At 38.7% G+C, this 14179-nt stretch overlaps 1 protein-coding gene across 2 annotated transcripts in view; it reads left to right on the top strand.

Annotated features, from left to right (window-relative positions):
• The first annotated feature begins 10058 nt into the window (after window positions 1–10058).
• daam2 (dishevelled associated activator of morphogenesis 2) overlaps window positions 10059–14179 on the top strand; it is an 81788-nt gene continuing 77667 nt past the window's right edge. The window contains exon 1 of one of the 2 annotated variants that reach the window (XM_017431734.3): window positions 10059–10229. The gene's annotated coding sequence lies outside the window, so the exon portion shown is untranslated. The remainder of the gene's footprint in view (window positions 10230–14179) is intronic. The other variant, XM_017431735.3, reaches the window with a different exon arrangement.

Genomic DNA, 14179 nt, shown 5'->3' on the forward strand with positions numbered 1-14179 from the left:
GCAAACACTTCACCTTCCACAGCTTCTGGCCAATTGGTCCTTCAGAAAGACATTTTGGTGTTTCTTTAAGAGCGGTTTAGATTTCTCCTTGCCATTATTACAGGTTATACAAAAGGATGAGTAAAGTGGTTGCCTTTTGGTGGCTTTGCGGTTGAGGTTGGATTGATTCCATTGAATGATATGTGTGTTTTGGCATGTGTGTTGGCCCAATTCTGTCAGATGAGGGCCACAGGAGCTTGGTGGTAGCATGCCAAGATGCTCCTTTAATCAAAGAGACAATTAGAGACAAGTATATGTTGCCATGGTACCTTCCATATCTGCAAGCCCTTTACACACACACAGTGGTGGATGGAAAATCACATTTTGAACTCAGAAAAGATGGCGAAAAAGCATCAACTTCATGAAATGCATGAACATCTGCATATACGACATGTGCTTGGCTATATTGGGCCAGCCTGGGAAAAGACGTTTTTTAACACCAGTTTATTTTCAAAATTACTGAATGTTCAAGTTGAAGAGAGAACGATGGTGACTGCTGTGGTGACACGGGTCAGAGCGTACAACGACCCGCACATGTAATTCTGCATTGAGTGAATGTATCTTATTTTTACTGATGCTAAAAAAATGTGAACAAGCTGGAAGCAGTAACTCTGTGTACCCACACTTGCCAACAACCCACATGTGCCTGATGGGTTAGAGGACAGCTAGGAAGAATTTGGAACAGACAGAAACACACTTTGTCATTAAGCTTACAGTTACACTGAAGATATGACTCTAAAAAAATAAATAAATAAAAGGGAAACAATGGTTATTGCAATATTCTTTTTATTTGATAACAAGGTAACTAGAAAAGTAAAACACACATTTTGCTTTGTGCTGTTGCAAAGGCATTGTTAAGTAAACTAACCATCTGATTAAAAAAAGGAGAAACACACACACACACAAACAAGAAAACAAACATGTTTCTCTGGAAACCGTACCGGTAAGGGTATTGTTGCCATGAAGGTAGTGTAAAATGATACTGGAGGTCTACTTTGAATCAAAAAAGCTGCAAAATCAGGATGGCCAAGAAAAGAAAACCAAAACATGTCTCTAAGAATGTAAAATAACCTTTTTTTTAAAAATGTCATTTGTTTTTCACATGTGAACACAAAGCAGCTAAAGACAAAGATGACACTGATCCCTGAAAATGGTCCAGTATTAAATAGAAAATGAGTGAAAAAGCAGCAAATTTCTGAAAAGCAATAAGGACTTAAACATCTGCAGCAGCAAAACGCATGTTCTATGAGAGTGGTGGAAATAAAACAACAGAATTTTGTGGGTTCAGTATTATTACAAGCCTAAGCTGGACACCTATGATCTCTTTTCTCTCAGCACAGCATCAAGAACCATAATTTTCGCCCATAGGCAATAGCAGAGTGATAATGTTTTTACCAGTGACTGTTTCTGTGTGTGTGTGCATGTGGTAGTTGTCTGTACTGTTAGCTAATCATCTCATGAATCACTGAACAAATTTTAATGAAACTCTTAAAAATAATCATTTGATGTACATCTAACATGGATAACCCTTTGGAGTTAACATGATTCAAGATGGCCAACACAACAAAGCAATCTTAGCAAACACAAAAATGTCTATGACTCAGTCAGTTTTACAAATACTGAGATACAGTTTGGCTTTGGTAGTAGCTGAGAGTCATTCACAAGACATATGCCATGCAAGATATTGCAGTAATGCATGAGATTGCACAAAATGTTATTTTTAAAGTTTGAACAACATGGATAACACTCCATCCCTTCTCATCATCGGATGATCTTAATCTAAAACATCCTAACTTTAAAGCTTGCCCTCATCAGATTTCTCATATTGCACTATTTCAAGCTGAATATAGAATTTGTAAGTCATTGCACTGTGATTTTATGTGTGTTAACTTTTTTTTTGGAAAACACTGGTTATAAAGTGCACATGTTAAAATAAAACCTTCAGTCTAAAGGCATCATATTTTTATCCAGTTTCAAGTTTGGCTGGAAACAGCATGAACTGAAGTGCTGAGTATCTATCTCAGGCAATCACCAGCACCAGAGTCCATGCTATTTAGGTTTGGGGTTTCAACAGCTTGCCTGCCCTCTGTTTCAGTGCACAGTTTTCTGGTCGGTAGCTTTTCCAAGGGGATTCTTTAGGGCTTTGGTTATGTGTTATTCTCTAAGGCTTTTGCCCTTTGTTATCCTTGCAAGGCCCCAGCATTTCAGACTTCAGTCTGCATTCCTGAAATACTGTATATGAGCATTCAAGACAAAAGGACCAGCAATATTGTGAGATGGATGTGAGGATGAGCAAAAAGTCAGGGACAGGGTGACATTTAGAGTCTGTCGGTCCCGTCAGCATGCTTCTTTTTTCTGTCAGTAAGAAGAACAATTACAAAACAATTTGAAACAGAGAAGTCTGTACTTCTGAAGGATTTGTTTAGGAATGATTTGCTCTGTTTGTGTTCTCTTTCATGTGGAATATCATGTGTCCTTTCCATGACGCAAGCTGAAAAAAGTACAAACTGTAACATAAACTTCACACAACAATGACTTCTTTTTATTATTTTAAGTTTTATTACAACTCATACTATAAAATATTATTATATCTGTGAGCCTAAATAATACCAGCATCACAGGATCAACATTAGACCCCAGTCTGTATCTTTGTTTCCTCATAAGGGGAGGATTATCTTGAATAACAGTTCCTCCTGTCAGTAAATATTGTGTTCTGACAGAACTCTCTTTGATGGCCCCCAGATAGCAGCTTGATAAATACTCTGAGGTACTTAAGCAGTGTTAGACAGTATAACTTATCTATTTGTCTGGATAGTATGATGCATACCTTTTCCTTTTATAGAAGCTCTCATGCTTGGCATTTTTAGCAAGTGAGGAATTTTTAGACTACCATTGCATAATGAACATCATGACATGCGTTTTCATTGACTGCAGTCCAGCTAAATTAGTTTTTCTTACTTTGCGCAACTGGAATTTATCTTGAGACATCTGTGTAAATAACTTCTTGGCATTCTTTAAACTTCTTTTATTCCCCTTCTCAACTCCCCTGACACTTGTGTTCATTGTTTTGGAGTATCTTTTGAAAAATACAGTAGGTACTCATGAAAAGACTGTATTTTACTCACATGTGGAGAAATAAGAAATCGGTTTGGCTGCAGATCTATGTATTTCAAACACCTCATACAGTTCATGCGAGTGGAATGACTCCTCCTTTCTGCTCATTTCTTTTACCCACAGCATCTCTCCACCCTGGCTGCATGCGGTCAGGAGCTTGGAGAGTGGGAAGGGCTGGGCGGTCCTGTTAGTCCTGGGGTGCTTGGCAGTGAAGGAAAGTGGGTGGATTTTATCCCTCCCTCCCTTCAAAAACCAGGCTCTCTGGACACAAAGCTAACCACTCTAACTACACAGTATAAATAGTACAAACTTGGGTTTGAGAAAGCAACAGGCAGAATGAGTGGATAATGAAAATACGAAGATACTTCTAATGGTTTCATGAGCAGAAGGGGAAGGTATGAAAGCCAGAAGGTTCAAATGACCAAATCACCATTTTAACCAAAATGGCTCTCTTTTTGTTTGTTTGTTTGTTTTGCTGTTTTTTGCACAAGAAGCAGCATGCAAAAGTAAGGACATCACATTTGGCCTCTGCAGTTTAATTGCATTGGAAAACAAATAGTTAAACTTTAATCTATAGATATATGTGTAACCCAGCTATACAAGTTTGCAACAGAAAAGTTTAACATCAATTCTTCCATTTATCCATCTATTGTTTTACTCACCTTCCCATACAGATTCACAGGGGGCTGGTGAATATCTTTAGCATTCATTGGCCTGGGTAAGATTTAAACAACCCTGATGCATTTTGAAAAGACATATAATTTAGGGTTAGAGTTAAACTTTCAAGCTGCAACAAACAAATTAGAAATATAAAAAGGGACCACTTCAAAAGGTTTAAAAGAAAACTCTAAATACCAAATCAGGCTTGTGACTCTTTCTGCAAACAGTGACTCTGAGACTATTTCACTGCCAAAAAGAAGAGTTGATAATCAAGAAACACAAGTACAAAGCCCTCTGTATAAGTAATTCATCTAATTGCTCCATTATGCTGTTTAATCTCCTGCTGTCTAGAAGGAGGTATTTCGTGATTGAATCAAAAACAACTTCAAAGTGCAACAGCTTTATTTCACAGGTAAGAAGACTGTAATGTAAAACATGCAAAACAAAGGCAGTCCTGGCCAGACAAAAGCACAAAAGAAACATTTGTACCAAAGAACTGTAAGGTATGGTGAACCATCAACAGTAAATTTTGAAGTGATATGTCAGAACTAGCCTTGTGTTATCCAGTTCCACTTTCTGACTCAAACTAAGTCCAGGTGAAGTTCTGGCACACACAAACAGAATTATGTAAGTTGGAAGAGCCCATTTGGCCCCTGTGGATTCCTGCAACTATGGAAGTTTCTAAGATCTAAATTCCTCTCCTGGTAGAGTTACAATGAAATACCTGGCAGGGCTGAAATCGTCAGGCTTTGAAGTCCTATTGAAAGTCACTGCTGTGGTTGCATTCCATTCCTCACACAATATGGAGTGTTATGTCACTGTTACCCCCAGCCGGCTTTGGGATGTGAGATTCAGCTCATGCTCACAATGCATTCTGCCATTGGAATGAGCAGCAAAAACAGTTTAGATACAGAATGAAAACCTTAGTATTAAAACAAATGCTTTACAGTACAGGTATAAGCCTTATTGCTTTTGCTATCAGTACTGTTAGACTTTTAAAACCTGTAGCACAAGTAGGCATGTGGACAGTTCATTGAGCACACGTCTGTTTGAATACTGACTGTGTGTATTGATTAGCAGCAATGTGTCACTATCAATCAGACGCCAGTGACGAGATGAGAGTGAGTGAGGTTGCTGCTGCTCTTTGTTTTTCCTTTCATTCACCCAGAGGGCCATTTCTGCTCCAACCGTTGCCAGGGATTGACATTTCTGTCAGATTTAGTGTTCGTATAACGGATTCCCAGATATTCTGCTTTTTGTTTTAAATCACATACATCTGTTACACCATAAACTGGAGGCGATAATAGATCAACTGCTTTGCAGCCAAGAAGGCAAGAGTGACAGATGTAGGGAGACGTAGATAATAGCCAGGAAATGAAAGGGAGTGGATCCCAGGAGACAAAAGTAGAACAGACACGGTATCTTATTGATTCTCAGGTTTTCTGCTGTCATCAGAATACAATGTGTGAAGGGGGTGGGAAACTCAAGAAGAAGATAAATGACGAAAGACTGAGAAGACTTGAGTCCTTTCACGGTGGAAGCTGAAATCAGCCGGAGGTTTAACTGAGCTGCACTTTCTCCTCCTCTTTTTCACCTCCCATCTTACAAAGGTCACATTGTTGAATGATAATGAAAGAATCCTGCTTTATGTCATGTCAGTAGACAAAAACAAACAGATCTTACAGTCCAGTTAAAAACAGGACATCTGTTTAGTGTTACACAGCTTAACCAAGTCATGCCAGGTGAAGAGAAACAAAAAGGTGATGTGTTTGTTAGTTATTCCTTAATTCAACCTGTTAACCTCTGTCTCCTCTGCAATAAATCACATTATCAGTACTATCTTCTCAATTTCTTACAACTGTGTGTAAAAGCTTTTTGATATATATATATGTACTCATACCTTGTTCAAAATACAAAACGACTTAGTTGTAAATTACCATTACCAAAATAAACTCTTCAGCCTATTCTCAGCAAAACAATGGTTGAACTCCAGGAGAGTATTTTGGTTTGCAGCAGGATTTCTTAAATCAAGGCTGCTGCTCTGATGAAAACATAATAATGTTTTTAAAAGTTTAAGATGTTCCCGAGTAAGCTGAAACAGACAATTTTGTCTGGAAAGACTTAAATTTCATCTTTTGTTTTTGAAAACAAAGCAAGCGACCTCTGGTTTTAATCGGAGCACCATCTGATTAGAGTTCAGAATGACTCATTCCAGAAGAGCTATTCAAGTGAAATAAGGTTGAGACTAGTTTGGTTGTTTCTTGGCATGTACAGCGCAACATGTGGCTTTTAAACATACTTCATCTATCATTCTAGAGATCTGCTGCACATGTTTATCTCCATCTTCCCGTTCTTTGGCAAACTGACATAAACACTACTGTGTGGACAGATAACATTGATTCAGAAATTCTTAAATTAAGAAGCTAATTTGTCATCTACAATGTATGAAGTCAATCTTCTTAATTCTCTTTTACTCATCATCATCACTCATAAAAAGAGTGGATCTACAGTGCATAGCGGAGTCATTTTCACCACTTTCACAAAAATGTGTCGGTCATTTATTCAGCTGGGTTACAACTCAGACATTCTGAGGTAAATTTCAGGTGTTCAAGGGCAGAAAAGTTTTTCATCCTGAAAGGCCTGCACACCATTCAACTGCAAGCCATACTATAAAGAAAAATTCTCTGTAAAAGCGTAACGAAGACTGTCTGACATAAAAACATTTATGATTATCAATATAAGAAATCTAAAACAACAGCACAAGAAGATATGATACAAAATGAAATAAATGGCATGATACAATAGAGTACAATATATTACTTTATGTGATACCACACAAACATATGAAACAAGATAAAATAAAAAAGATGGGTAAAAATAGCTTTTTCTGTATTTTGAAATCTAACAATTTTATCTTATTGCAATGTATTGCATTGCATCAAATAGTATTGTCAGTTTTTAAAAATGTAAAAGGTATGAAGTATCACAACAACTAATCAGGTATGATCACCTTGAAAACTGGTCCTTTACATATTTACATACATATTTTAATTCAATTTTAAGCAAGTTCTTAAAAAAGAATGCGTCACTACTAAGCATGGGATTAAACTCATCATGGTTTGGGCTTTTTAGGCTGCCGAAGGGGATGCAGACCTGGGAGGATTTGGAGTACAGCAAATTCTGTAATCAAATCATTTGTGAAGTCAACAGAAAATCTAAAAAGGATGGCTTTTGCCACAGCAATATGATAATTTACCCCTGAAAACTGGCAACCAAAAGAGGGTTTTTCATTATTTGTTTATTAAATATTAAAAACAGAAACAATGACAACACTTTACCCCTGATTTCACAAAGTAAAAATCAGGTAAACTAATCCGTATGACTGTTAGATAGCACAGTTTTACAACTGAACATTTGGCCATATTTTATTCATGTTGGCAATAAGAGAAGAGCTCAGACAGTATAGAAAATTGTTTGCACGCGAGTGGCAAACATATGTGCATGTCAAATGTGCATGTGTGAATTCACTTAACAGAACTGCGTTCTCCCAGACACCCCTGAGATCACGAGGTGTCGACTGGACCTTTTTACATCTGCGGCTCTGTCAAATCAAAAGCATCTCCAAAGGAGCAGGCTCCCGCCTGACAGACGCTCGGAGGATTCTCCTGTAACTGAATCTGTTAGTGTTGGCTTTCTGAGCCACACACAGCAGTTTCACCTTATTAGAATGGTTTGAGTTGAGCTTGATTTGTCTGCAGTGGTTTTTTAGGTCTCCTAAACGTATACTTAAAAGTATGTCAAGTGTACTTTAACAAAGACTGTGCCTGGATCTGTTCTCTCTGAGGTCAGTGTAAAACCTGGAACAATTACCTCTGAGCCTTGGATGGAGATCCTCTCTCACTGGGTTTGCTGGAAAAGTACTTAATTTGTGGTGGCGTCACTAAAGAATTTCTAGGACATGGCTGGTTAATTATGTAAGATTTTATCTCATACAGTGATGTTCCAAACAATGAGTTGGTTAGGTATAATTTGGCTTCAGCAAAATATGCATTTCTGACTTTGGGGGTCTCACTAAAAGCCCCAGGTTACTGTCATTATCTGACATGAATTTAACTCCTCCATGATATACAATCCAATCTGGATTATAGATTTAACTCCCCCGCCACCAGTTTTGCCAAACTGAAGAGATTAATCGAGGTCTCTTGCTTGTGTTTTTTACCCTGGAGTTGAATCATTTGCTTCCACTGGATAATGTCATTTCAGCTTTGACAGGCCAAACCACTGAGCTGCTAGACAGCTCCACTCTGTCTTCCTGCCCCTGAGAGAGCACCATCTCAATATCATGATACATTATTGTGACTCAAGCATTTCATTCATTCTGGCAAGGACATAAAATCTCCTACAGATACAGTCAGAACACATAAAAGTTACCTTGAACGCCAGTAGTTAGTTATTGCATACATCTACTGATGGACTTAGAACATCATCAGGGATAGTACCTGGTGTCACATGGGGTTTCATTAGACCCCTTCTCCCAGGTGACCCAACAAGGAGTGATCAAATTTGTAGCATTAACCCACTGCTTGTCACCTATGAGGCACAACCATCTTCAGGAACTCAACCTTGTGTGGTAGAGTTGAATTAAACAAAGAGATTTGCATCTCGTTGTTGTCTAACAATATGAAGGCATTTAAGGAATGCTAAACAAGTTTTATATTTCCAAAGCTGGCGACTGCTGCCATACCTTGTACCATCATTTTTAAATCAACTTAAAGTATTTATCTCTCAGTGGAGTACAAAATGTGGTAGCCATTATCGGTGGCATGTTTCTTTAAGCAGGTTTGAAAAAAAGAATGGCTGCTTCCAGCAAAGCTGCCGTTGTCTGTTGTTGGATTCTAAAGTCCGTGTGTTGACAGGAAACAAGCCTCGGTGAAGTGCCAGACACTAAACATGACCTCAACGCGTTTTTCCTAACAGATATAAGTCAGATTTCAGTTTCCAGTTCATCCACCCAGACAGGCTCCACAGTATGAATTATCTAAAATGTCACAGAGACAAAAATATGGATTGCCATGAGTTCAGTTCAGGCCACCTAATCCACTTCCCTGCTCCCTATAATGCTCAGCCCTGTTGACTGACCTTCCACTTCTTTGCAGAGGAATTATCTGCACAAACATTACTTTCATTCTCAAACACATGAATATACAATTGACGTCCATGTTTGAGCCCATGTCAAAGCGGATGCCCAGAATTTGCAATAATGAAGGATTACAAAGAGATCAAAACATGTCCGCTTATAGATTTTCTGCGTATTTCAGGGGATTAAATGCCTGGCAGCTGCAACAAAAGAGCCTTTACTATATATTTGGGGAACTCTTGACCTTATGTAGGCGACAAACACAAAATGTGAAGAACACTTTCCAGTGGAAACTATTTCTGATTGCAGTTAGAATAAATTATGTGCAATAGAAACACTGAAACCAAATCTATTGGAGTAACCTAAAACTTGAAGCTGAATGATAATATATATATATATATATTTAAACAAATTGCATTGTTGTGTAATGTAAAACTCTTTTAATATGATGTAGAGAAGTACCTTAAAATCTAATCCTGATTCAGTTTGTACTTTACCTCCAAAAACAAAAGCCACAGGAATTGTAGAGAGACAAAAAATGCAGCAATACAGGGACTCTTGTGTTTATTAAGCTTTTATAATCAATGAAAAACAATGTTGAGCTTCAGTTAAGAGAGACTAGGGAACATTTGAGGAGATAAATTAAAAAAAAAATAAAATTTAAAAAGTCGTTAACAGCTCTAAATGTGTATGAGGGAGGGGATGTTGTGTTGAAGAACGGGCTGAAAATGGAAGATATTTAATGTTTGATGTTCTGTTGTGTTGATAGTTTTTCTTTTATTTTGTGGAGGTTTTGCCTTGAGTTTTAAAAATAGCTCATAAATAGACAAAGATGATATCTCAGGAGAAGAGCTGTTGCTGCTGACTGCACTCTTCTATGATGAAGATGATGAGGATGATTGTCTTCTGAGTGGTGTGTCTTCTATAAACCGACATGAATACCTCTCTATTAGGACGGTGTTCGTTTGATTCGTAAACACGACGATTCGTGGTTAATTACCTGGGATTTGGTTTCTAATGTCTCGTTTTGACATTTTGCCAGCAGCGCGGCGGCTTTAAGGAGGGAGGCGTGGTGCTGCTGTTTTGACCGACTTGTCGGTGCTGTCACTCCCCACCATCATTCAGCTGAATGAACAGGCTCGTGCAGTCAACAGGGGATCGGCTCTCTGCTCCGACGCATTTTCAGAGGTGGTGGTGGATCCTATTTGCCTGCTGACAGCCACACGGGATTATTAGCACCGAGCAGCTGCTGTTTCCTCGTGAAGAATCTGGAAGGTAGGTGCGTGATTTCCCCGCAGATGAATGGGAAGCGAGCCGTCTTCTCCCCCGCAGCTCGGAGCAGCAGCGGCGGTGTTGGACGGACGCGCGGGGAGCCCTCGGCTGGAAAGCGTTTGACGCGTAAATACGCAAACCGGAATTTGGTGCGGGCTTGATTCGGCGTCTTTCTGCTTTTAGAACACCGAGATTACAGCGTCGCTTGTAAGACTGACGGGGAATAAACTGTTTTGCTGCTGCAGATTCCAGTTAAAACCCAACCCTTTCAAGCGTCCCTGAACGCCTCCTGCATGAATATATTTGACTCCAATTAAAATATTGCTCAATAATCCGCCGCTGCACATCAGTTAGGCAATAGCACGTTACAGGCCGCCATTAGACACATATTGGTTAATTTATAAGCACTTCTGTGCATGACATTTTGCCTCCTTTTTGACAATAGCGCAAAATGTCTGCTTCTAGTAATCAGATGTGATATGATGACAGGCTGCAGTGACAATTGGCCTGCTGCTCAATGAATTTGACCTCGATATTATCCGGGCTGCGCGTTCACTGGGCTAAACGGACACGATGTTATCCCTGGGGCGGTCCATAGAGGGCGCTGATCCACTTCAGCTGCTGTGTCATCCCAGTTCTGCTTCACCTGCACTGCAAAACCGAGCTTTTAACAACAACACAGAGGTGATTCCTGTCATTACATCCTGCTTAAATCAAAATATATATATTTTTCTAATAAGATTGAGCTACTTCTATGTCCTTTACAAAACAAAATGTTGTTTAACATACAAAAATAGGTTTTGCTTTTTAATTCTGCTATTTAAATGAAAATGAATTTAAAATTAAAAGAGTTCAGTCATTCTTGTTGTTGTTGTTGTCTGCATAAAGATCTTCAAACTGAACTAAATGCTGGTTGTGATTGATAATTCACTGCAGCGGGCAGCAGCTTCCTTTCTCCTGAGTTAAACTTGGCTGCAGAAACTTTTCAGGTTCTGTTTTACATCCAAACACCGGCACGTCAAAATATTTCTTCCTCTAACAGAAAACAGGTGTCTCCTCACAGCTCGGCTGTCTAAATATCAGAAATGAATGTAGACACTGATTAATCAAGCTGGAGGGTTTTGTTGTGAAAGAAAAAGTTGTATCCAAATATTGTAAAGTAGAATATTCAGCCGAGCTGAATACTTGGACTCTCAAGAGCATCCTTAAGTAACCCAGTCCATGCAGCTTTTTTGGTTTATAGAACAGGAAGGCATCGTGAGGTGTTTAATCTATCTGAACATCTGGCAGTGATGCGGCACTGGATCCTCTTGGCCAGTTGCTGAGGTTTTTACAAGTGCAAAGAGTTCCCCTCCTGCTCACCCACACAGCTTTGCTTGAGGAGTTAGTAGCTTTTGTCTCGTCTGGATAAGCATCGTTCTGCTTCAAGATCGTCAAGTGAAGCTAAAAGGATTCTCGGACATATTGAGAAGTAAGAACATGAGGAGCAATTAAAAAAGAGCATTATGGCAGGAAGGATTTGAATGGATTATTACATAAAGCGACATTTTAATCATGCTAACCCAAAGAGTAAGAAAGTGCTTTGGAGGATTTGTTCATACAAAGGCTGCTGAAGTTGTTTTAAATCGATGTCTACTGCAGAGACGTTACAGGCATCAGTAGGCTGCAAAATGAACCTCTTAAAGTAGTTAATGGATGTCAGCATTGGATGGATTTATTGAAAAACCCTGCTCTTTAGCCAACTGCAATCCACCAAGCCTTTAATACATTTTTTCATCTCCTTGTTAGATTTAACATCGAAATAATGAATATTCGTTTACTCTCAAATCAGACTATAAAAAGCTGCTCTTGTTGAGTATTTTTAGGTCCTCTGTTTTGACTAAAGTGCATAATGCTTATCCAGCTACCTGTGTGTTTTCAGAGGAGTGAGAGGGAAAGAAAAATATGTCTGACATCCAAAAGTAACAGAACAACAGGGCTGAGGTGTTCTGCTCCTGGCTGTGGCTCTGCTGACTGAGGACTTCTGGTTGTCTGTGTTTGTTTCTGTGGGAGGAAGGATGAGGGGGAGCTTTGATCAACACAGGGTGGCTGCGTGCAGCCACACGTGATTTTGGGTTTTACCAGGTCTAAACTACTATGCCACATGGAGGGGTGGCCTGCAGGAAAAAAGACACGATCATTGTTCCCAGAACAGGCAGCTGAAGCAGAAGTTTGCTGACTTCTAGCTGTCTCATGTTTAGGTTGGCTGTTAATTCTGCTTTTTTGAGTTGACGTTTTAATTTAATTATTATTGTTTTAGTAGCAGCAGATGGAGTGTTTCTTTCTTTTCCGTCCTTTGTGCCACCTTTTTGTTGTAGATAAAACATCTGGAACCATAAAACTAACTTGTTGCATGATTCTTCAGTTGCACTCTGAGTTTAGATGTACAGCACTTTTTTTTACCAAAACATGCAACTAAAGACAATTTTTACTACAGGAAAGCACAGGGTACACTCCTTTTCTTATCGCTGGTTATGACCTAGCTTGAAATGATGACAAACATCGTTGAAGAAGTTGGTCTCTCACATGAATGGAAGAAAACTGGGTGGGAGGAAGTTGCTGGATTTGACAAACTGCAATCAAGGTTTATTAGGACCCTAATTGTTGGCAACATAAATGTGCAACAGAAAAAAAAATGCTAGCAATTACCTACTAGTTAATGGACATATTCAGCAGACTTACTAAGTTTACAAACTAATAATTAGTTTAGGATAGAATTTCTGTCCTAAACTAATCTTGTATAGCATTAAAGGTCACGAACTAGCAAGTCAGTGGTTAATTCTTCTGGTCTCACCTCATAAAACTTTTGTTCGTAAAGTTGCCTGCAGCTTTTCAACCTTTATTTTCTGTTTTACTCCTCACTCATCTCACACACGCTAAGGGGTCACAGTTAAGGGATTATTAGGCTTTCTGCAAGTCTGCTCCAGCGTGTTCATCTCTTTGTGTGGCGGTCAGGCAGCTCATTGCAGCTGTGCTGAGTTTCTGGTGCAGACCTAAGAAGTCTGGGAATAATTAGCTGTGAGTTTTTAATTATATACCTGACAAAGTGTTGTGTATGTTACAACCCCATTTTTCTGTCCTCTCAGTCTTCATTAATAAGCAATTCCTTAAAAGTTTTGAAATTTGATCATGTGTTGACAATATAGTTAGAAAACTGACAAGACTGAACGTTTTTTGAGCTTTGTATTAGTTTTATTAGAGTTAGGAGGGGAGTAGTTGTGTCTTTATTGAGCACTTACAGTCAGTTGTTTTAATATGCTTTAAAAACTAAAAATATTTTGGATTGTTTATGATAAATAGTTTAAATTGCTTATAAAGACCAGTGGGCAGGTGGACGTGCAGGGACAGGTCAAAACTGTCGAATGACAAAATGCTTGATCAGGTTTTGTAAGACTGGCTTCTTTTTGAGAAATGAAGCTCTGCAACTGAACTTTTTAATAGTTGTAAAGTTGAGTCTAAAGGTTTAAACTCTGAATAAAAGTATTTGGTTTCAATTTAGCTTTGTAAACATTTCCAAATGTATTTATGAACATGTAGTACTTATTTTCTTTTGGTGGTATGAAAGCTTAGAATAAATATTTCAAGTGGTTCAACTCCAATATTTCAAGAAAGTCACCATTGTGGCTCCAATGGACTTCAGTCTGTTTCTTCCATACATAGTTCAGCTGTTCTCTGCTGTGAAGAACCTGAGATTGAGAGGAACTTCAGCATACCAGGAATGCTCGTGGTGCGCCAGAGACCCTTGGCATCAGATCAGCCTAGGGTTTACCCAAGTATGAAGTGCTGTGATACAGTCTTAACAAATATCTACTAGTATCTTGCATCAGTAGTTTCTCTTTCTTTTTTCTTTTTTTGTGTTATTTTTGGCCTTGTGTGAAGCTATGAAACTATTGTATGACTCTAGTTGCTCAAAGAAAA

Source organism: Kryptolebias marmoratus, linkage group LG10 (assembly GCF_001649575.2).
Source record: "Kryptolebias marmoratus isolate JLee-2015 linkage group LG10, ASM164957v2, whole genome shotgun sequence".
Lineage (NCBI taxonomy): Eukaryota > Metazoa > Chordata > Actinopteri > Cyprinodontiformes > Rivulidae > Kryptolebias > Kryptolebias marmoratus.